Source organism: Acartia tonsa, chromosome 13 (genome assembly GCF_053477335.1).
Source record: "Acartia tonsa isolate MP-2025a chromosome 13, ASM5347733v1, whole genome shotgun sequence".
NCBI classification, from domain to species: domain Eukaryota; kingdom Metazoa; phylum Arthropoda; class Copepoda; order Calanoida; family Acartiidae; genus Acartia; species Acartia tonsa.
This window is the reverse complement of record NC_137272.1, coordinates 39,146,114-39,172,377: the sequence shown is the minus strand read 5'-3', so window position 1 is coordinate 39,172,377 and position 26,264 is coordinate 39,146,114. Positions and strand designations below refer to the sequence as shown.

Here is a 26,264-nt window from a genome sequence, read left to right as displayed (position 1 = left end):
AGAACAATAGCTTTTTTATAATTAGGGCTGGTCAATCTCCGTAAGAAAGCGGATAGCTTTTTTCATTTCTGGTAATGTAGGCATTTGCTTCCTGTATCCGTTTGTCATAAAGTTTCAGTACTAGTTTTTATGGATGTTTTAATCCTTGTTAATATATTCCCCAATATACAAGGTATATTGATAAAAGCGTTTTTTTTTGGGGGGGGGGGGAACATTTATGACCGCATAAAGCTAAGGGTCAACTCATGATACAGGAAATATGAGACCTTAGAGAACAAGGACAAATCGTTACAATTTACAAAACTAACTCCAATCCAAATAAAATAAAAATATTTATTTTCATTTTATTTAAGTCAACATAGTTTATTTATTTATTTAGATTATTTATTTCATTAAAGTAAAAAAAGTTATGATTATTGTTTTGTTAGTATGTTAGGTTAAATAATAAATTAGTACATATTACTTGAGTTAGAATGATTAATACATTATTTAATGGTTATTGGTGGTTTATTTTTTAACTTTTCTTTCACTTTATGATATTAGCAAGTTTGATATATGGTTGAGTTGAAATGTAGAAGACAGTAAGCAGGGTGGAGGGTTGGATAATGTAGGGTGTTGGATCTTTGGAAGGTGGATTATTATAGAGTAGATACGCTGAAAGCCTGAAACAAAAAATCTTAAGTCTTAACAGCTATGTGAGGGGGGGGGGTGGTAATTTATCTATCCTTTACAACCCTCTCACATACTCACACGACAATACAAATACACATAATAAATACTAGGATATGACAATGAAAGAAAAATCGAGATTTTTGGAATAAAGAAAGGGGAGAATAAATTATTTAAAAGTCTTATCTATTATACAAATTTTATATCTAAGTTTTCATATTTATTGAATTGTTTACAAGTAAAACTGATATGGTTCTGATATCGCAAAAACCAATCAACCAATATTATTTTTTTATAATTCATTCTAAAAAAATAAAAAAAACTCATCAATATTTAATTTTTAAAGTTTTCATATTTATTGAATTGTTTAAAAGTAAAACTGATATGGTTCTGAGTTCTGATATCGCAAAAACCAATCAACCAATATTATTTTTTTTATAATTCATTCTATAAAAATAAAAAACTCATCAATATTTAATTTTTAAAAAAAATTGTATAAAAAGTAAAAAAAACACTGAGAAAATATTAGGTGTAGAGGTTTCGTGTTTTTTCTAGACAGCCATATTGGCTATTTTTCCAAATTTTGACGAAACGAAAAAATTTATTGGAAAATATCAGTAAATATTAACTTTCAGGATCGTATAAATTTAGAAAAGATTTTAATATTTAGGTTTCCTGTCCAAATTCAACCCTTTCCCTAATTGTTATAAACGTCTTTGGACAGTTAGAAACTAGGGGGAATATTAAAGAAATATTGACCCGACAGTTTCAAATTTCCATCGTCTAAGATCTATTGAATAAATTTCTAGTAGACATATGATTGTATACAATTGTTATATTTTAGAAATTTATTTTCGTAATAATTAATACTACGAATCTTACATCTTTACCTTAGACGGAAATTTAGGCACAAAAGTCTATCTAGTATTTTTACAATCTAGAATCATTTTAGATTTTTCGCTTAAAATCACCTCACGAATTCAAAACATACCTGTAACAGGAACACAGTAAAAGTGTCTGGCTGATTATGACGTAACAAAAAAAATTAGCCAATGAGAGGCCATTATTGACCAATGGTAAAATTTATAGTGGCCTCTCATTGACTAATTTTTTTTGTTACGTCATAATCAGTCAGACACTTTAACTGTGTTCATGTAACAGAAAAAATATGTATACTCCCAAAATAATTATAAGGATAGATTAGCTCTCATCATGGCTTTTAATAAAAATAATATCGTTCGTTGATTCAATAACAAGCTAATAAATTATATAAACGATCTAAAAGGAGTTTATAACAATTTATATCCAAGAATTTTAAAACCTTTGGTTTGGTCAGCTAAATATACAAAACAATAAAACGTATATACTGACGTACAAACAAACCTTAAATTATAAAGAGACTTTGCTTTAAAAAAAAGGTTGATAATTTAATCTCTGAGCCTGTGTGGCATTATTCAAATATAAAAGGTTAAAAATTCCAACATTCATTTATTCAAAAAAAAAGTTTAATTGAATGGGTAAAGATCAGGAAGACAGGGATGAAAACATGGAAGATATATTGTTCTTTCCTCCAATTCTTCATTTCGAATATTTACTATGTTAATTTATAAAAGGGTAGGAAGGGGGTAAATGGTTTATTAACTTATTACCCCTATACATTTTGAAAATGAATTAAATATTCCAACTAAAAAAACTCACTTAACCAATGGGGGGGGGGGGAGGGGGTGAAGGAGTGATTACCCCCCTCAAATTGAAAAAGCTTGGACGTCCTTGCCTCAATGATATATAGATTACCCCCCCAAAATTTTGAATTTTTTACCCCCTCTTCCCCCCCCCCCAAATAAAAAAGCTTGGACGTCCTAACCCCCCCCCCAAAAAAAAAAAAAAAATTTCTAGGTACCCCCTCTCCCAAGAAAAAAATTATTAAACTACTCCACTATTAAGATTATCCCCCCCCCCCCAACAGAATAAAAAGCTTAGATGTTCTTGCCTTCCGGATACTAACAATTAAATTCATTTACGCTTCTTTTATCCCCCTAAAAAATACCCACTACCAGAAACAGAAAAAAAATATTTATTTTAGGGGACTCTCAATTTATTATCAAATGCCTTATCCCTGTATCCCAAGTTTAAATGGGCATTAGCTAAGTACAAAAATGATGTCCATTTAAAAAAGGCATAAAAAAATATTTAAAACAGCTAACTTAAATAAAAGTTCATGATTATTAATTCAAGGGAGATATTATCATATAATAAAAAACATTTTAAATCAAACTTTTTCACCAATCAAAATAACGAGTCTTTCTAAATGTTGTATAATTTTTATTGATAAAAACTGCAACTTGATATTGTAAAATTAGTTTATGAAGTATAATGCAGTGTAAAATACTATATAACTTGAGCCTTTCCATTACATCATTTTATATATTTGTATAAAAAAGTAAGTATATTTCGAGAAAAAAAATTTATTGATTGTTTTTGATAAACTACTTATTGTAAAATACTTTTACACCTACTAGAAGCATCTAGGAGCTCTTTATTGTTCTAAGCGGAAAGGTTGTGCAGAAAAATAGCAAAAAACCATACCATAAATCTTAAAATAAAATAACATTGAATTATCCTGGGACCTATATGTTTCGTCGGCTAAATTTGAATTAAAAAGTGATCAATAATACGAGAGCAACAAATTTTAACAGGAGTATCAAAACATCCATTCTTATGCCAATTCTATGAGAAAAAAATGATGGAAAAAAATTGTAAAAGTCATCTAATCTTAATCATTATTATTCCACTAATGACTTATTATCTTGGACTAGTTTTTGGAAAAGCGACGCGTTTCTACAATTAGGGGTGTGTCCGTAGACAGAGATCTTAAGGGATAAGACAATGAGCGATAAATTTATGTCGAAACCCAAAGATCATAATCTAAATAAACTCTATAGTAAATAAAAATTATTGTTTGAAAAGTTTGGACACTCATTCATTTACTTAAAACAGAGTTTTATTAAAACTTGATTTGTTTCTAAACTAACCACTTATATCATAAATCTACAGAAGGGATAATTTAAATTATTGTATATTCTTATTTTGACTATCGTCTAATCTCCTAAGATTCATAGAATGTATGAAAATGAAATAAAAACATTGGTATTACCCCAAGCTTCTAACATTTTAAAACGTTCTCACGTTGCCAATAGGGTTATGGATACGGTTTTCTCCTGAGTTCAAATAGCCCAAAAACTTTCCTGTTTTCATGATAATTGTAGATAATTCAGCCATTTAGGTTAGGTTACTAAATATACAGACAATAAACCATCTTTTAATATAAATTATTAAGGTTTTTGTCTGAAGCTTATAATCTCGAAAATGCTAGTCCGAATGAAATATGTTCTACAGGGAAGCCTTTAGATGTCTTTGTGTGGACTTAGGCTGTTTTCCTAACATCACCTTCCGACCCTAGAGGCTAGTAATTGAAATAAACCATTAAGATTTCAATTTGAAGCTTGTAAGTTTGAAAAATTACCTAGAGAGAAAAGAAACAAGTTTCTTTTGGCCAAAATCGTCTGTATATCTGTATGTATTTTTCTGTAATTGTCCATATAATAGCCGACAAAAATGCGAACCGCCGCCGCGCGGACAAAAATGTGATTTTTGCGCAGCACGCATGAGGAAGAATTAGGACCATGCGCGCGCGCAAAAACCGCGCAAAATTTCTTAATTATACCCTTGCTATTCCCCTTTAGTTTTTGGTGGGCCGCGCGGCGAGTTTTGTAATTAAATTTTTGTAGGCGCGACTCTTATTTCATTCTATCTCAAAACATTAAAGTTGTCTTATTGTTTTGGTAGCAAAACACCATTATAATTAGGGTGTTTACTAAATAAATATTGTATAATTACAGTGAAGCTTTACATAAGTCTCGAAATGGTTTTAGGCTATTTTTTTATTAGACTTAAGATTTAAATAATTTTTTTTGTTCCCTCTCTCTTCTAATTAGGAACCCCTTGATGTTAGAGGCGCAGCTTTTGAGGTGTAATGTTGATTACAATGTTGACATAAATAGGAAAAAATCAGCTTCTAGTGTGTTAATATTATGTCAGCAATGATCACTTTCAATGCCTTGTAATCGACATGCATAAACATTTGAAATTGTAGACATGTAAAGAGCGCAGAGGACACTTCTGTACAATAAAGTAATATGTACAAGAACAATTATGTCCATACATGCAAGAGTGAGAAGAATAATTATTGTAAAAAATCAATTCTAAATCGCATTACACAATTGCATTATTTGATTATAATAATAAAGATAATCCACCAATTTCGGAGAAAAAAATAGTATGACAAAACTTAACTTTTTACAGAAAATGAGTAAACCAAATATATTAGGTGTTGGGTTCTTTATCGAAATAGTCTAAAACCTGCCGTGGGCCCATATCTTTCGGTTCAGTGGTTTACGAAATTTTTTGCTACCTAAAACAGACAGATAGACATCCTGTTACTTTAGTTTATACTAGCGGCTACGCCCCTAAAGGCCTCTTTAGGGGATGTGGGTATTCGCACCTTTCACATATTTAATTTTAGTTTTAAAAAGAAAAAGTCAAGCGCTTAACGAACAGACACACAGAAAGACATCCTGTTACTTTTATACCTATATGGATAAAGGAAGGATATTTTTTTAGTTTAATAAAAATGTGTTTATTTTATATTGTAAAAGTAAATATTACTGGGTATAAGGAAATACTTCAACTATAAGATGTGCCATTACTTCCCCAAGTATGTCACATAATAAAGCCTTCAGAATCGCTTAGTGGGGCAATTTTTTTTTAAGAATCCACCTCAGATCAATAGAATATATGTATATACAGATAACTACCTCCTCCCTTTTCCAGTGGCATTTTCGTCAGCTAGCAAACTGTTTTTTTGCTACTAGGCTGTGTTATTATTCCCGACACTATTGGTTGATTTTCAAAGACCCAATTGAGAGTCGGCACAAGGTCCCTAGGATGGGGACATATAGTTATTTAACCCCTTCCATCCTCTAGTTTTTAAAAACCCTTCCCGAAAATGATTTTAAACCATCTCTGGACTTATAAGAAGCTTCACTGTAAAGTATAACCATATTGGTTCAGCGGTTAGCGAGATCCTTTGCAACACACAGACAGACATCCTTTTACTTATATATAATATGAAACTCTATTTGTATGCTAAAATGCGGAAATAATAGCACATCTACGTATACTACATTTAATACATGCTTTAAAAATACATTTTTATACCTAAAAGTTGATAAATAACAATGAATTATAATTGTTTCCCCAATTTTTGGATTTATTGTTCTGATTTTAAGGGATTAGACAATGGTTGATAAATTGATATACAACCCTAATGATAATAAACAAAATTATCCCTCCTCTAACTTGAATTACTCGTTGAAAAAATTAAACTTTAATAATTTCGTATTAAAATTCAATAAAATTTTCTCCAAAGCTTTTAATCCAACGAATAAGATGACGTATTCATAAATTTTTGGTACCAATGTAATTTAGAGTCCAATATTCCCTCCCTTCCCATTTACTATACTCACAAAATAACTATTTTGATAATTAAACTAATGCATCAATTTCAATTAAGATAAATTAATGTTTCTTTTCTCGTACTCATTCGAAACCGATTAATATCCGGTGGATCAGAACCGGTTTTCATATATAAGAAAAAGTTATGTCTAGAATTGTATTAGATCCAGTTTTCTACGAATATAAAAATGTACAATCATAAGATTAAAACTAGTTTTTTTAGCCCCGAGGTGCCGAAGGCACGGGCTATATCCGCGGAAAGCTGTTTATAATACGATACGAGAAATAAATATTCTCGTTTTCATTCGAAACCGATCAATATCCAATGGATCAGAACAAGTGCTCATACAAACTGAAAAATTATGTCTAGCATCGTATTATATCTAGTTTTCTACGAATATAAAATTGTACAATCATAAGACAATTACACATTTTTTATCTGCGGAAAGCTGTTTATAATTCTATGCGAGAAATAACTATTCCTTCATACTTTAAATCTCCAATTTTTCAACATTTTAGAAAAGCGATCTTGGTTTAAAAACCACAAATATAAGTGGACCTAAAAATGTTATCATTTCAAATCATCTTAAAAATCTTTTTAGTTATTTTTTTTTGAAAACGGATACATGGACATTTAAAAAGCTTTAAAATGCACACAAAAAGAACCATTTAGCAATATCCGCTGAAATTAAAATGAAAAAAAAATTGTATTAATCTTATTATTTTTATTTTAATATTCGTGGAAAATTGTCTGTAATACGATGCTATACATGATTTTTCAGTATAGCTGAGAACCGTTTCCAATCAACTAATATTAAACGGTTTCGAAGCCATTCTGAAAATTTGTTTGAGCAATTATAATTTTTTGTAGTAATTTTAATCTTTTTTTTCATGACACTTTTCTTCTCCCCTGGATTATGTCAAAAAGTTAACTGTTTCAAAAAATGCCCTTTTCAAATCATTGTCAATTCGAATTTGAAATGGGTAAGTAAGGAATGGAAACAATGATATTGCACCCGAAGGTAAACTAATTTGCCTCCAACTTTTCCATTAGCTAATCTAACAGTTTTTTTTTGTTAATTAAATAATTTTATAACAGTTTGACTGCCAGCGAAAAAGGGTGTTACTTTACCCCCCGCCCCTTATGGGAAGCCCTATCCCTACGATATAAAAACTCTGCGGGGCTCCTCTTGTCTTTACTTAACCTAACCTAACCTAATTTTAACTTATAAAAATTTTGTTAGATATCCAAATGCAAAAGAGAGAATCTGCTCTATTAGGGTTTGTTTGTATGTCCAGCGAAAGGGCAGGTTTTAGGCCATTTATCGCATCAGATTAAATGAAGGTAGAAGGAATTGTGTTAAAAGAAAACAATAAAAGCCTAAACAAAACAAAAAAATATTAAAAATTCAGTCGCTGATTTGGTTTTAAAGGCAATAAAATAAAGGCAGTAAAAAAATTATACTATATTTTAAAAACCAATATGTAAAACACATAAGGAAGATCGCTTTAGTAACCATGATGGCAAAATCCATTTAAGCGAAGCTATAGAAATTTAAAATAGAAAACGATACTGCACATGTAAACATGGTGAAAACAGAAGACTAAAAAATCAACGATAAATCAATATGTCGTAAAATTGCATAAAATTCAGAATTCATATTACATTTAAGACGAATTCATGAAAATGCTACGCTTTTAATATTGTGCCTAATAGTCAAGGCATCTTTGTTTTAAAATTCATTTAAAATACAATTAGAAGCTAAATTTTTGCTACAATATTTAAGAGAATTGCATTTTTTGATAGTGAAACGTTGGAGGCAGAATATTGTTTGTACAGGTGTAATATCAATCCCAACCCCTCTTTATTCAACTTCTACCAAACATTAGATATATATTAACTGTGGGGGGAAGATTCATTTTTGTTCCTGTTTTGCCTAGCTGTCATATTTAGCAGTTGTGCCTTCATTAACGCAATATTATTCTTTATATCTTTTTTTCATATTCACAAAAAATCACAAAAGCAATTAAATAAAAGAGATCTTTAATGACAAGAATAGAGGGGAAAATGGGCTGTTTATTACACTAGTCCCCAAAGTTTTATAATAATGTTTTCTTATTCGTAATTTCGTTGGCTTAACAACTTTGGGGACTTTTGATTGGTTGGTTTATTAAGTTGACTGTTAAAACATTTCAACCAATAATCTTACGCTACAGAAGGGGTAATTTTGTGTATCATTTTTGGGGATCTACATTATTTTATCGGCCATTTTCTTGTACTTTATATCCCTGGATACATTTGCGGTAGTGAATACACACCTATTAAGTTATGAGAACTAGGAAATTAACTTTTTAAATCAGAGAAAAAGAAAAAGTTAATATCATAAAAAAAATACGAAAATCCTATTATGAAAAGTAGTAAGGTTTTTTGTTTCTGCAAGTTAAGATCTTCCTATGCACTGAACGATAGAGTTCTATATTCTAGAAAAGTTGAACATAGATCCCGGGTGGGTTTAAGGCTATTTCATTTTTAAATTTAAGTCTTAAGGATGGTTCAAGACTATTTTACTACCCTCCCTCCCCTAGATGCTAGAGAGGCCTGTCTCATAATATTGGCTTTTGGCGTATTTTAAAATTTATCTAATAAATATAATATAAACGCATATTTCTGAAAAGTTTTAAACATATAAACAATTTTCTCGTATTCCGGTGGATTGGAACCGGTTCTCATCCATACGAAAAACTATGTCTAGCATCGTATTATATCCAGTTTTCTACAAATATAAAAATGTACAATCATAATATTAATTGTACATTCTATATCAGCGGAAAGCTGTTTATATAATACAATGCGAGAAATAACTATTATTACTTTATCTCTGATGTTTGAGTATATCTTCTCAGGGAGTAAGGGAGGGGACAATGGGCAATTAATTCAATTTAAGAGGGTTCGCTGAAAAGCAATGAAAACCAGATTTATCAAGAAAATTTTACCATAATTGTAAAGGGATCATGGTAACCTAATTTAGAACAAAATTAGTTATAAGAAAAAAATCATTTACTTGAAAACTAAATTATCAACACATCACAATGTAGTAAACATTCTGTAATTAATCACTAGAAAAATCTTGTTTAGAACTACCTCAACCCTTCTGATATATTTATAAATTAACCCCTAAATTCAAGCGGTTCTTAGATTATTTAATACATAAATATCACAGTAGAGTTTCTAACATGAAAAGACATTTTCTTGGGAAAAAATATTTGTTAAAACCAGCGATAAATACCAAACTTTTCTGTCTGCATATTCAAAACTAGCTCAGCTAGTTAGCGGGGCATTGATGCGCAAGTCCCCAAAATCAGTAAGAATCTTCTGTATTCGTGCACATTCCCTTTAAGCCAGTCCCCAAAGTCTGAGACTCCTTGAAAAATTGAATATTCGATCCATTGTCCCCTCCCTTACTCCCTGATATCTTCTTGTTTTAATTTTTAATTTTAACTTTAACATGGGAAAAACAATAACCAGAGATAAGTAATTGTATACTATATACTAAAGTAGTAGAATATATGTATGTGTGTTTGTAACCTTTGAAGGCATGGCTAGGTTTTGGGCTATTTTGAGTGGGTATTTGTTGAACTTTCTAAGAGATACGACATCCAAAATTTTTTTCTAAATTTTTTTTTCTATATGAAAAAATATTTATGAGGGGGCGACTGGATAATCTCTCTCTCCCCCACCTCCCTCAATATATAACATTTTTTAAAAAAATCTTATATAATAATAGTAATATTATAGAATCAAAAAGTATACTTTGTTTTTCATAAAATTTTTCCAACCCTCAGGGAAAAGATTTAAATATGACGGAAATCAGAACAGCTATTTTCATAGGTATAGTACAACAATAAGCTTTAAATGAATGAATACCTATACTATGCAAGGTTTTTTAAATCTAGGCAAATTAACAATTTAATTGAACATTTCTCGTCCTCTAAGAAAAGCATAATAGAGAAACAACCCTTACAGTTAAGAGTTTATATGCCAAAAAGAGATAAAAAATATAAATTTGTATTATATGTAGTTCAATATTTGTCCGCTAGGGGTCTCAAATTTAATCATAATTTAAAAGATTTTACTTCTGGTGACAAAAAAAGGAGGCAGTTAATTTGTAATTTTTTTTCAAAACATAAAATTTACATAAAACAAATAATTTGATGATAATTATTTAGACTATTTTTTTGGATCTTTCTCATTCAGAATAAGTCTTAATTAGTACGTAAAATACACTACAATTCAGTACACAGACACAAACAGACATCCTGTTACTTTATTTAATTTAATTGAATTATACTAGCGGCTATGCCCTAAAAAAGTAACTATTATCTGGAGCCTCGCGAAAGCGATGCATTTAAGCAGATTAAATAAAATTATATGTATATATCTGAAGAAAATGAAGTAATACATATAATTTTCTGCTTTACATCACAGTATTACACAGTTAAAACAAATCAGGAGTAGCTACGCTCCTCTGACAGAGATTCATAGCCGTTCGTACGTCAGTACATTAAGGGCTAGTGCAAAGTATATTATTATTAATAGTATAGAAAATAATCTTCTTAATGGTTAGAAAAAAGCTAATAATACCTTTTTAAAGGTTTATATCGACTATTGGGATAGTAAAAGGTCATGAATGACATATTAACGACATTCTTTCATTAGTAGGATAATACCCGCATCCAAAATTAAGATATCCTGGTGTATAAAGTAGTAATGTTTTTTGTCTGTGGCTCAAGATCTCAATAACCACTGGACCTATTGGGTTCTCGGTTTTGGGTATGCTTTATATAGGTCACAGGATGGTTTTAGGCTATTCCATTTTTAGATTGAAGCCTTGAGATGATTTTAGTCTATAGTTTTCCCCCTTTGAATACTGAGCCTCTGGATACTAGGGGCGTAGCCGCTAGTTTAATATATAACGCTATTGTGATGATGATATTTTCAATATTACTGGTGTTAAACAACATCTGTACCTAGGTTTGTGAGTGGTTAAGACCAAGCAAATCTTACCTGAAAAGAAAGAATTGATTAATTAATTTATAAAAAAAAATTAAGGGTGTGATCTTTCCCCATCCCCCTAAACTAGATATCCTAGGCCCATAAAAACAATAATATGCATCACTGAAAAGTATGGATTATTACACACATTAGACATGAACTGAACACATACATCGATCTCTTGAAGGGAGAGGACATTAGGCTGTTTATTACACTAGTCCCCAAAGGTTCATAAGAACGTTTTCTTATTCGATAGCTTAACTTCTATAAGTACTTTTGATGAATTTGAGAGGTTAGTTCATTAAGTTGAGTGTCCAAACATTTCAACCACCAATAATAATCTATAGAAGGGGTAATTTTGTGTATTATCACTGGGGATGTACATTAATTTATCGGCCATTGTCTTATACCTGCATTGATAGACTTTTCTAACTTTTTAGTAAAAAAATCTTGAATAGTCAAAACATATGTTTGGGAAATTTTCAATAAGATTTCAGTTTGTTTGTAATTTGATTTATTTTGCTTTTTAATTCATTTTTTTCCGGGCCTGTATGTGTTGGAATCGGAAGGGATAGGACAATGAAGGTCATTATAATCTACAATCATTTCTCCTCCCCTTATCCTTTCAACACTATTGGAATTTCAAGGCTTAACTATCTACAATATAAAGTAGCTTGATGCCTGTCTGTCCGTCCGTCCGTTCCTTAATATCTAGGTAACCACTGAACCGATCGGATTCTACTCTTCAGGGAATATACCTACTGGTCCTGTGGTGGTTTTAGGCTATTTTCTTGTTAAAAATTCATCCTTGTTAAAAAAAAGTGGCACTTTGTCGACAATTAATTTTAATAACTTTTGTCGACTAAATGACATTGAAGGAAAGTGATCTTAGCTTACAAAAAATGTCATTAATTTTTTTCAAAAGGAATCATTGCCCAATAAAAGCTGTTTTTGTATCGACATAACGATACTCTAACGACATGTTTTTAAGGATGTCAACACAATATCTTCAAGTACAACAGGGGTGGTGGACTGAAATGTCAAGTAGTTGGAAACGAGGTGGAGGGGAGGGGGGGGGGGGACAATCCCAGATTAATTCCTAGTAGTGGATATAGAAAACATGGATATTGTAAAATATTTTCAAAACTCCTAATAAAATGTTTCTTCCATAACGTATTTAACATCTTTAATATTATAAACAGCATTGGGCAGTTTAAAACATGATCAACGTTTCTACCATGGATCAACGTAAGGAGGGGACATTGGGCTGTCTATTACTAGCTCTATTATTAGTGTTTATTACTCTAGTCCCACAAGTTTCATATTAAAGTTTTCTTATTCGTAGACCAAACAACTTTTGGGACTTTTATTGTATTTTGATTGTAATCTATATAAGGAGTAGCTTTGTGTATCATCATTGGGTATGTAAATCAATTTATCGGCCATTGTCTTATCCCTTTAGATCCCTACCTAATCTCGCCGCGCTGTTCTAATCAAATCACGATCAACAACAAAAATTCCTTTCCTTCAAATTTTTAGGGTTCTTCTAAAATTGCTAAAAAATACCAACGTATATCTACTACTGCTGCTGTTATGTCAGACACGTGATATTTGTAGTGTGAGAAACCTAACCACACGGGGTACTTATAAGGTATTTCTCACCTATACTGAACCTAACCTAACCCACAATAAATTCAACAAAAAGTTTTCCTCTAATGTTCGTTTGGGGTTCTATTTCTATATGTTTGAATATTATATTATACATTTACTAAAAGTACAACAAGCTATTAACAGATTTACCTACAACTAGCGGCTACGACCCTACAGTCTAGGCTCTCTTTTTTTGAATGTATAGAGAGAGAGAGAGTAAAAACCCATCTCAAGACTTAAATGTGAAACAATAGCCAAAAACCATCACAGGACCTATGTGAAGCTTACCCAAAATATAGAAACCAATCGGTTCAGATGTTGTATAGATCTTAAGCTTCAGGCAAACAAAAACCTTACTACTTTATATTCAAGGATTAACAGATTGCTAATGCTTTAGAATAATTCTTTATCTTTACTCTCTGAATTGGCTACATTGCATTAACATTATTATATATTAAATATATCTATTTCCATTTCCCCCTTAAAATCAGTTTTTTTAGTGGTTAATCTTAGTGTACATTCATTTCCGCAGACGTTTTGTCTAAGGAAATCATCCAAACTGCGAATTATTATTTATTTTTGATCATCTTTAATAGATATTTATCGCATCGTATTATAGAAAGTCCAGAGGAGACAAATGCTTTGGCTAACAAGACTGGTTTTAATATTATGATATTTCATTTTTATATTCGTAGAAAATTGTTTGTTATACCATGCTATACATTATTTTCTAGAGTGGCAGAGAAAAGGTTTTAACCCTGCAGATATTCATCATTTTTAAATAGAAAACACTTCTTCTAATATTTTGTCAATTATGCGAATATGAAATATGATAACACGCGGTAGTGTTTGCACACCGTAAATCTTTGATTAAAGATTATATGCTCAAAAAATATTTTATTTTTTAAGCATTTTAAAGTCAAATTTAAGTAGCAAAGCTACTATTTAATTAGGATTTCTTCGTATGTAAGTCGGTCATTAAAATATTAACAAAATAATTGACTGTAAGTTATGTTCTTTGACAAAGCCCAAATTGTGTTAAAATTGTGTCAAAAATGATCCATGTGACGTTATAAAATGAGGATGATGAGAGGAGAGTGGGAAAGAAAACCCCTAAAAAAGAGATTGATAATTAAATATTCCATGAATTTTGGGACACGCTACCGTTTGACAGACAGACTAAACATTAAGTATTAAAAACAAAAATACATAAGGCATAAGCGGCGTGCTGAAGGAGGGTGTAGGGGAGTGTCTCCTCCCTCTAATAAACTATAGCTCCTGATAAATCCCTGTAAACGCCAATGCAATAAAAGTTTCCCTGTTTTTTATTAACCTAAATATTGTTTTTTTTAGCTTCTACCTCCCCGAAAAAAGGGAAAAAAATGCTTAAATTGGAAAAAAACGGTAATTTTGTATTAGAATTAAATTTGTAAACTTGTAACCCAATGATTAAAAATAGATTTTGTCAGAAATCGAAGGTTTTTAATAAGTAGTAGTATTTTGTAAGCTTGAACTGGGTAGTAGGGGGGGGGGGGGGAATAATGGTACCGTTTTTATAAGTATGTAGTTGTATTTTTATTAGGCTGTCGAAATAATGTCAGCTAAAACTTCTTTTTATTAAAGCAATATAGTATATGTGAATATTGTCAAAAAAGATCATGTCAGCAACGACTACCTTGTATTAAAGCCAAATTGTCGACAATAACCCAATTAAAATGGCATATCAACAGAGTGTCACAGTAGAATTTAATCTTAAGAATACTAACTCGTTCAAAATATTTATTGTAAAGTTTATGAATTCATAATCATTTATGTAATGTTTATAAGAAAATTCAATAAAAAAACACAGTTATATATCCCCCCATATAAAAAAGCCCATAAAGACTAAAGGAAACTCAGTTTAAAGCCATTTTTGGGTTTACTTTTATTGGGGTGGTATTTTTTTACTTAACGAGTCATTCAACGACTCACTTTAACACCCCTTTTCTAGATTGCTTTAATTGAGGGGCACAGTGGGGAAAAATCCGCCAAGTAAAACTTATAACAAAATTTCAGATTAATTGTCAGGGGGAAATGACATTGGACTGTAAATTACACATCCAAAGTTTCAATGAAACTATGGGGCTTAAAATGAATCTGGATTGGTTGGTACAAATCATAAACTTTTTAACCAATGATTTTCATCTACAGAAGAGGTATTTTGGGGATGTACATAAATTTATTGTTCATTATCATATTCCTTATAATCCCCGTTAATAATATAAGTAAGGAGTATGCCTTGGCCAATAAACAGACGAAACTCATCACTAGGCACATTAGAAGTCGGGATAATGCCTTAGCTCTTAAAATGGCACAATTCATTACTATGCACAGTTAGGACTTCCAGACAAAGGCTGTGCAATCAACGGATTGGTTGTCTATTGAAAAACTTTTTCCATAGTGTGAAATTTTTCAAAATTTCCTTAACTTTATAAGTTGGAAGGAAAAGGTGTCGTAAATACCATTGAAGGATAAGAGAAGTGTTAATACAATATCTCTGTAACGGCTAACCCAAATTTATTCAAAAATTGTATTAACTTTGTATTAAATGTCTGATCTATAACATCATCAAAACGGCCTTTAATAAGATTTTGAAGAATATAGAATGTCTTTCTGTCTGTGTGTCTGTCTAAAGTATCTCGCTAACAGCTGAACCGATATGGTTCTCCTTTTCAAGCTAACCATTGTAAATGCAGACAAAGTACATTAAATTGGAATGGGGTAAGAATACGTTTTTGGTTATTTAGTATCCCAACTGATTAAGGTTATTGCTTTTCCAACTGTTGCCCTTTTTTGAGCAGCACAATTCTATAATTATGGTATGTTCGTTCATCTGTACGTTAAAAACGTATTGCATTTTCAATAAAATCATTTCCTTTAAGCTTTTTTTGATAAGATTATAATCTTGAAACCATGGGCCCGCCAAAGGGCGTTATCAACTCCCCCATAATTTTAAAATTCGGAAGACCTACCATCAACATTACTTGCATGGCGTGTCCTTTTAGTAACGGTATTACTACATCTTTATTTTAATATTATAAAAACAAAATAAGATAACAGCGAACCCCCCCCCCCTTATTTTGAAAAAAATGGAAGCTTTTTCATGTATTTGTTTCTAAACTTTAGGTCAGAATAGGTAACATTAAGTACAGTGAAGCCCACAAGATTAGGACCCCTCTGGTAGGTACTGGGGAAAAATCGCCTCTCTTATTTTAAATTTTTTTTATTTAGGTGAGTATGGGCCATTTAGGGAAAGCATTAAGATTGCTAATGCGAATATTATCATCCTTGTTTTAAATTAAGGAAACGTTGTACATTAACAGAAAACCTTTTTAAAACTAGGCGTTTCAACTATTTTTTTTCACAACAAAAATCTACTTAGAATTTTTCAATGGTTTATATTGACTTATGGCACCTTTCCTTTTTGGAGTGTTCTTGTCTGACAAATTATCGAAACTTGTATAATTATTTAAGACGTTGATTCAAAGTATTCAGAGCTGAATAATTATCGGCGATAACATGGTGGTCCAAAGATTATACAAATATGTTGGTATGATAAGAGTTAGTATATTTGGTGCTTTCCTTCAAAGCGCTCAGCGAGCAAATACCCTTCTACTCCTTATTATTAAAATAAATTAAAGTTAAAAAGAAATTACTTTTTTTTATTTTTACTTAACCCCTGCGAACTAACCCAAAATAACCAAACCTAAAGTGTTTCAAAATTAGGTAAGGGGTTTCCAGTGCTCTACAAGTAAATTTTAGGGAAACCGCTGTAAACTAAGGGAGGATATGCTAGCTAACGTTGAATTATCACTCTGACCCTTAGTGTCAAATCTTTATAAAGACATCTTTTCAAAAAAATTTTAACAATGACATAAACAAGGATGACAACATCCATAGGACAACACATCCGACAAACAAAAAGTGGTTTATTTGGTCATTATTCAAAGAATATTTTTAATTTTACTTTGATCAGCTGAAAAATCACATTTTTAGAAAGAATTGACAGAGCAATAGAAAGACGGATAAACGAAGTAAGTTATATTCATAGAGTTCTTTATTTCAAGAATTTCGAACATTTATCTTTAATAATAGCAAATAAAATCGTGCTTTTCACATAAAAAAATACAGAAAGACAGACGTTCATTTTGTTTTTAGAGTAGCAATGACAACAAAAAAGGTACATATATGTATATGAGTCCTTCAAAAGTCCTTAAAAGTCCCCACAAAATAATAGAAAAACCCATACCTACTTCTTCTATAAGTCTATTGTAGTTTTCAGAGGTATTGTTAAAAAATCTATGTTCCCACAAAAAATCAAAAAAAAAAATATTAAGAAAACGCTTTACAATAAGTCTTATAATTACACTAAAAGTCCTAAACTTGGCTGTTAGTGGGATTAAACTTCCCCCCAACTTACTTACTTTTAGTAGTCCTTAGACCCCATAATGTTAAGTTTTTGTATAGACACCTTAACTAAGTTTCTAACTCAATCCTTGCAAATTTGACAAAAAAAAGACAGACCCATCAAACATTGAGACATGGCGGATCTGTCAATTTTGAGTCTTTTCTTTGGAAAATTAGTCAGAATTGTTTTAAAGACCCTATAATGTCACGCTCCTGACATAGCACCTAGCTGCAACGTAGTCACACCGCAAAGATGATAATTCTGCCCAAAATATGAGAAGTGAAAGTAACTTTATGGAAAGGAGTTTTTAAAAAACAGCCATATTTTATGTTTTTGCTAAAAAACTAAAATATTATAAACAAAGCAACTTTATTTGAATCATTATCAGGTATATTATTACCCTTTTTTATTGAAATATATGAATAAAAAGAACAGTAAAATATTATACTGTAAAAAAATATACATAAACTGTAATCATAAATAACATTTTCGTAGATAAAAGCAGATTCCTGACGTAAAAAAATATATAAAAATAAATTTTTACCAGATAAAATATTAAATTGGACAATTTTAAACTTATTAATTCCGTCATAAACTTTAGCCTTTTTGCACTAATTAAAATTAGACATCTTTATGTGAACATAATATAAAGGCATACACAAATCTTCGTAGCCTATTCATAAGCAATAGAAAAACTTTATACAAATGCGTGAAAAATATTTTAGCAAAATTTAGGAAAAAATACAGAAATTGTGTATTATTTTAAAAACATAAATAATTATATTAATCCTATTCTATAAAGCAGTAAAAATGTTCGAATTTTAAAACATTTTCAAGACAGTTTGGTAAGGGTTCAAGGAAGGTTTTAGGCTATTGGATTAGAGAATGCAACACCCCCAAACCGAGAAAACTACCACACCCTAAACCTATATCTTTCTTTTTATTTGTGATGAAATATGTGGGGTGAATCAACTAGTTTTTCATACTGAAAATAACGATTTTTTTATTGCTACAATCGCGATGTCTGAGATTATTTTTTGGGTGTTTTATAAGACTTTTAGAAAAGCTTTATTAGGTTAGTATAAAACGAAAAAAAGTGTGGGGGGGGGGGGTGAGCTTTTTATCCTAAAATGGAGGGGTGAAGGGCTTTTTTTTTAACAATTTATTCAAGCATTCAAACAATAAGGGTGGTTTGTTTGTCTTCCTTTGAGTTTAGGGGGGGGGGGGGAGGGTGAAAGTCTACTATTTTTGAGTTAGTTATGGTTTTTTTTTAAAAGTAAATATAGCTTTTCATTTTCAGGAATATTTTTACAAAAAAAATATAGTTTACTTACCGGATGATAAAACCAAGTCAATGCGTTAAATGCATTGAAAATAAATACATAATCCATGCATTTCTAACTCTTTTATTTATGTCATAAACATACCCCCTTCCGCCCCTTAAATATTCTTTATTGAGACAATATGTAGTATTTTCAAGCTTATTTATTGCTAACATAGATTAGTTTATTTTCTTTGCCTTAACCCTGTATCCCTGCCCCAACGTCATTTCTTAAGATGTCCTTAACTATAAAAAGATGGAATGTTAAAGAAACTCAATACAACAAAAAACAAGAATGACAATATTCATAACAAGCAAAGCATAAAATAACAACAAAGAAAGACAAACGAATTTATAATGTTAGAATATGTACCTACTTGTTAGTCAAGTAAAGAATAATCTAAATGAAAATTTGTTGGTCAGGGGAATCTACTCAAGATAATCCAGATGAATGTTTGCTATGTTTATGTATTCAAGGACAAAGAACGATAAATTGATACACATCCCCAATGATGATGAATAAAATAACCCCTTCTGCAGATTTAATTCTTTGTTAAAAGTTAAAAAACTACTAACCAATTAAATTTCAATAAAAGTACCCAAGCTTTTCGCAAAAGGTGATGTAAAACATTGGGTACCTGTGTAATTTACAGTCCAATGTCTCCCCCATCCCTGACAATGAAAGACTGTGATGAAGGATGTTTATTAAGATGCAGCGCATCTAAAAAGAAGATTCTTAAGCGCATTGTTGAAAAAAATGCATCTTTAGATAAATTTGTTTATTTTGTAAAGAATTTTGAATGCTATTTTTATGGCATATGTTTTAGGGGTCATGTACGTACATCTAACAGGCATAGGACAATGCACGATGATTTAATGGCGTTGCTACAAAAGACCAACGCCTACAAAAGACCAACTCTACAAAAGACCAACGCCTACAAAAGACCAACTCTACAAAAGACCAACGCCTACAAAAGACCAACGCCTACAAAAGACCAACGCCTACAAAAGACCAACACCTACATAAGACCAACAACTACAAAAGGGTCAATTTTTTAAAAGCAAGGTTGTATCGGGTTCGAAACTATTTCGTTACGTAGCAAACACAGACTTTGGACAAACTGTCGGACGGAATTTTAAAATTCAGCCTGTGGACAAAGTTATTCAAGAAAGAAATTTCGGTTTTGAATTTTGTCCTTGTGTTTTAATCGCCATATTGGATATCATTAAAATTGGAAGATTTTTTCTTTAAAATTTAGAAGATTTTCAAGCCATTATTTGATTACATTGATACAAAAAAATAATTACAATTTTTTTCTTGTAATTGTGTCGCTTAAAATCTATTTAAAGCATACATTATATTCATTATAATTATTAATTTGATAAATACAAATATGATGCTACACCAGTTGCAGCTATAGACCTTCCAGCTCTACGATTTTTTGTAGTCGTTGGTCTTTTGTAGGCGTTGGTCTTTTGTAGAGTTGGTCTTTTGTAGGCGTTGGTCTTTTGTAGAACCGACTAGTTGGTCTTTTGTAGGCATTGGTCTTTTGTAGAGTTGGTCTTTTGTAGCAACGCCGATTTAATCTTCTCCCACTCTTTTATAGGAAGGGCAAACTATTTCTACGCCAAAAAATATTTTCTAATATTACTTTTTTATGAAGATGATTAAAGTCCCTCCACAGCTCAGATTATGACGTCATACGATATAATAACCAATGAGAGGCCATCATAAATTTTACTATTGGTCAATTACAGTGTATACTGGCCTCTTATTGGCTATTTTATCGTATGACGTCATAATCTGTGGAGGGACTTTAATCATCTTCCTTTTTAGAGAAGGATTACTACTTAACAAATATGATTACACTTTATTCTTTCTTGAAGTAGTAATTATCCTTTAGTTAATTATGAGAGGGAGTAAAGAATTTACATATTAAAGTATAACAACCAGTGGAACTTGGAAGCTTTTGGTGACATAAAATTAAAAGTTTCAAAAATTTATGTCGACTTCATGACATTTAAAAAAGCCAATTTAGCTGTTTATCTCATATTGCATTTGGACTACAAACGAGTTTTAGGTGAAAAACAAAATTATTTTTTGATTTTTTTGGTTAGGTTAGATTATTTTAGGGCCAATTGTTGAATGTTGATAATGATATATAATACACACTTAAAAATCAATTATATATATTAATAATAATAAATTATTTGTTAAGGTTGGTGATGTAATCAATCCCCCCTCCCCTCCCCCCAATTTCCGGATTTACAAATTGTGTATTTAGATTTTTTTATTATTCAGTGTCTTTTGTTTATGTTTTAATATCTTTTATTTAATTGTGAAGATTATTTTCTTATCAGTTAAGTTGTACAGGATTTAATTATCCAACTTTTATTTTTTTATGGTTATTTTATCCAAACAAATGTAAAATGTCTTATAATGCAAGTCATGCACCCAAAACACCCAATCTAAAATTTATTGGGTGTTTGTAAAGAATTGTAGATTAAAGTAGAAGCCCCCCCCCCCCCCTCAGAAATAAGAAATTTTTTGATGCATAATGAATATGGTGGGTTGGATTATTTGTGCCGCCATTGCAAACTGAAGAATTCTACCAAACAATTGGTAGTTATAGTAAATTTTATGTTTTATGGGGTATTGTAAATTTTATAAATGGCTTTACTAAGCTTTTTAATGCTTCAGCTACTCTATAACTAGAGTTTTTCCATCTTTACGTATGTTCTTTCGTACCATTTGCCTTTCTCAATTCAACAAGCACGATTACGTTCAATAATAGTTTAAATATTTCATATAATACGCTGGAAAAAAGAGAAAGAAGAAAAAAGAGAGAGAGAAAAAAAATGATAAAGTCATATATTGAGATAGATAGATAGAGGGATAAATAGATAGATACAGAGATAAAGAGAGAGTGGGAAAGAAAGAGGGGGGGGGGGGAGAAAGTAAGAAGGAGAGTGTACATATTGATATAGAGAGAACCGATTTGAAAGCACCATTACAGAATAAAAGACACATATCACTAAAAACCTTTGCTACATAGAGTTTTATGTATCCAAGTATTCAACCGTCAAAATATTGTTTTTGTAGAGTTTTCAACGACTCTTTGAACAATAATATCCTTGTTTTATTGAATACAATATGACTTTAATAAATCAACAGTAGAGGAGGAATTACGTGGATTTTTAGTTAGGAACCAAGTTGCTTATCTTCAGGGATCTAAAAGGATAAGACAATGTCTGACAAATTAATGTAGATCCCCAATGTAAAAAAAAAAATACCCCTATGTAAATTACAATAAGTGGTTGAAACATTAAGACAATCCACATAATAAACCAACCAATCACAATTCATTAAAAGCACCCAAGGTTGTTAAGCCAACGAATAAGAAAACGTTAATATAAAACTTTGGGGACTAGAGAAATAATCAGCCCATAGTCCCCACACTCTCTGGATTAAATTAGAGTTTATGAGTTCGTATACAAGTGAATTGTCTCATCGATTTAAACTCTTGCATAATTATTCATGTAACATTGAGGCATAATCTGAATATCATTATAACCCATACCACGACCCAATCGGTTCAGTGGTTATTGAAATCTTAAGCTTTACTACTTTAAACAGTAGGATGTTCATATTTCTATCGTTTTTATGGTACCAAATTTTGAATATGAAATATTTGTTATTGATATTTAAAAAAGTGAATCTTAGAACGATTGGTATTTTTTTTATAAGCCTAGCATCTCCATAATTACATCTTAAAATTTCATCCCCCGTTTATAATAGTTTAACAAACTAACATTGAATTTTCTAATATTAGAATTGTTCCTTTTTTCAATTATTTAAGTTGCTAAGCTTCGCTTTCATGTATATCATCACCTTAGTGTTTGAGATATTTTCAATAAAAATTTTGCTTTTTACGTCAAAGGGTAAAAATGAATTTTTGTGAAGATTTTATTCCCATAGCGGCGTGTTTATTTTAAGCAAATCCACGTATATTCATATTTTATAATATATTTTTTTCTACATTTGACGTAGGTCAGTCCGTCCGTAACAACAAATAACTTTTATTGTCATTTTAGTCAAGTAAGAAAAATCCTACCAATCTTAAACTTAGCATAATGATTCCTGTAACAGTTTGGTACAAATTTAGTGAGCAAGTTAAAAATATTATAAGTCTATTTTTAACATGGTAATTTCTTAGCATTCTTAAAAGTCATCTTTATGTGACATAACTCAGTCTCATAATTTTAGAATAGTGGTGATTCCCAGGACAAAGTGGCACAATTTTATAAGCGAGACATCTCTATATTCAAGTCTTAAAATGTAGTATGTCCTCCTAAATTAACCTATATTTCAGTAAATGGGTAGTTTCACGAAATGCATTTGAACTTAATTAGTGAACCGCATATTTTTTCCTGGTTAGTTGCTAAAACTATATTTATATGGCATTTATTTGAAAGAATTTCAATTTTCTACCACGTAGTTTTTTTAAAATATCAAAACTACGTGGTAGAAAATTGAAATTCTTTTAAATATATGCCATATAAATATAGTTTAACCCATTAACTAGCAAAAAATATGCGGTTCACTAAATTAAGTTCAAATGCATTTCGTGAAACTACTCCTTTAAAATTTATTTATTTGTAATCATATTGTTAAATATAGAAAACATTCTATTGTACAGTTTTTTAATGTTTGTTTATCCTATCAAGTCTGATTTATTGTGGCTTGCTTTTATGGATGTTGTCATCCTTATTTAATTCAAGAATCTTTGATAAGACGTCAATATATTAAATATTTTTGGGTACTTTAATCAAAAGCATCCTTTTTGTAATTAATAAACATAAGTGTTTATTAAAATACAATTACATATTTATTAGAACTATTTTCCAAAAAAAACAGACCAATAACGTCATGTATAAAAGGTACTTAAGATTGTTAATATATATTACAAAACCTAGTAAAAGTGTCTGACTCTGATTATGACGTAAAAAAAATTTGCCAATGAGAGGCCAATACACACTGTAATTGACCAATGGTAAAATTTATAGTGGCCTCTCATTGGCTAATTTTTCTTTACGTCATAATCAGAGTCAGACACTTTTACTAGGTTCTATATTACATATTATCTACTTATTACTAAATTGGAATTTATCAATAACTTTTTAATTTTTTTAAATTTTTTTATGATGTTTTTTTCTTAGAATAGTGGGTTAGTCAAAATGCTTATTATTGCCAATTATTTATTTAATATAATGGATCTAAAAGTTTTACTTTCATTTTTTACTTTTAGATATAGGGAATGAACAATAATGATCTACTTTTATAACTTACTAAGTCCTTCAATCTAGATGTAATGATTGATCAATAAATGAATAAGTATAGATATATAACCCAGACAACTACCTGGTTCAAGCTGTGGGGACCTATTTCGTCTGCAAGCAACTTTATTTCTGGTCTTGTTAATATTTCCGACGCTATTGGCTGATATTCAATGCAATTGAAGGTCGGCACAGGGTCCCCACCCCGTAAACATACAGAACTATTTAACCCCTTCCCAATCTATTATTTTACTTTAATGATCGAACTAAAGTTATGACTTTATGTACTTTGCTACTTATACATTAGGATATATAAGTTGTTAGGGGGAGATATGAAATCTGCATCAAATTTTAAGGATTTTTATAAAATTTGTTTTTTGTATAATTCTTTATCTAAAAGCGGAAACACAATTTAAGTTAATTATTTTTGACATCTATGATTGGTGGATTGAAAACGATCTGCGCTCTGATTGGAGAAGCTTAAGTGTCGTACATCATTCACCCAATTAGAGCGCAGGTAGTTTCTAATCCACCTATCCTATTGGTCAAAATTAATTACCTTAAATTGTATTTCCGCTTTTAGATAAAGAATTATACAAATAACGAATTTTATAAAAACAAATCCTTAAAATTTGATGCAGATTTCAAATCTCCCCCTAACATTAAAATTCCTTCCAAATTATATATCCTATTATACATGTTGTCATCCTTGTTTAGATACATTAAACTTTTTATCTACAAACTCCAATTCTTTTTGGTTAAGGACATTTTTTACTGTTTATTGTCGTTTTGGTTGAGTTTTACAGACCTTTTTTATTCTAACTTTTATTGCTTTATCCAGATAAAAGGATATCGCAATGAAAATAATCAATTTTTCCTATTGACAACGTCTTCAGCATGCCATTAAAAATAAGCATTGTATTAATAAACAAAAAAGAATAAATCACATTAATGAAATTAAAAGAAACGCAGAATAAACACATTAGAGCAAGCTTTAGATATATAGCATTCTTAAATAAAAGTAATAGGATATCTCTCTGTCTGTGTGTAGAGAAGGATCTTGCTATCTAATGAACCGATATGGTTCTCCTTTACAATAAAGATTCTTATAGGTCCATGCTTTCTAGAAGGATACCTCCATCCTCCTAGGCAAAATCTCCCCAGGAGAAAAATACTATCTCCCCTTCCCCAATTTGTCATAAAAAGCCTCTAGGAGCGTGGCGATTAGGCATGTCAATAATAATAAAAACATTTTAAATTGCCTTTCAGTTTATGCCAAAAGGATGTACTGACAACTCCCAATAAAAGAAACAAATTTTATTTTAATAATTTTAAAAATGAAAGTTCTTTTATATAATATAATATTTTTACATCAAACGAATTGAAATACAATATTTAAAAGTTTTAAATATAACATTTGAACTCTTTTTATTCAGGTCCGTGCTCAGGTTTTTGTCTGGGGGTAACATCCCTCCCCCTCAAAAATAAAGAATTGAGGGGGTGTATAAGGATTTTTTAAACTAGATAATGCGCCCTTAGCATCCAGTATTAAGCTATTATTAAGTGGAGAGAGTCTAGACGACCAAAGACTTAAATTTGAAGTTATATAGCATAAAACCATATTAACAGGATATTAATTATTTTTTTTCGGTGGGGGGGGGGGGGGGTTTCAAACGCTCTTGTAAAACCCAGCCCTACCTTAAAAGCCCCTGCTTTTACATTTAAATTAAATTGAAAAAAAAGTTCTTTAAAATTTTTTGGATCTGTCAAAAGTTTTGGATTAGAGTATATTAAATTCAAAAGTTTTTTGCCTTACCTTAAAATTTCTATTTCACTTTAAGATTATCTATTTTAACTGTTTAATAACATATTAAATGTGTAATTTTATTACAATCTCACTGTTATTTTTTATGATTAAAATCACTTTTATTCTTATTATTGAAATAAATCACGAAAAAAAAGTTGACACTCACGTCTTCACTTAGTTGAAATCTGGGCTAAACTGCTTGGGATATTGTATCTCGAGACAGTTCGCGACAGAGGTACCGCATACAAAGTCCATCGTTAACACTAAAAGAGGTTTGGAGGAAAAGTTATTTAGGTTTTTTTAATGCAAAGCTTTTCTATAATTAGGGTATGTACGCTCGTCTGTTAATATTGTTAATTAATTTGTTAATTTAGGCAAGCTAGAATTGTCCTATCAATTTCAAACT

General features: G+C 30.5%; 1 protein-coding gene across 1 annotated transcript in view; it reads right to left on the bottom strand.

The window, feature by feature from the left end:
* Positions 1 to 26,042, bottom strand: part of LOC145335296 (uncharacterized) — a 175,062-nt gene extending 149,020 nt beyond the window's left edge. Inside the window, exon 1 of the mRNA XM_080181033.1 lies at positions 25,868 to 26,042. The gene's annotated coding sequence lies outside the window, so the exon portion shown is untranslated. The remainder of the gene's footprint in view (positions 1 to 25,867) is intronic.
* Between the last annotated feature and the right edge of the window lie 222 nt (positions 26,043 to 26,264).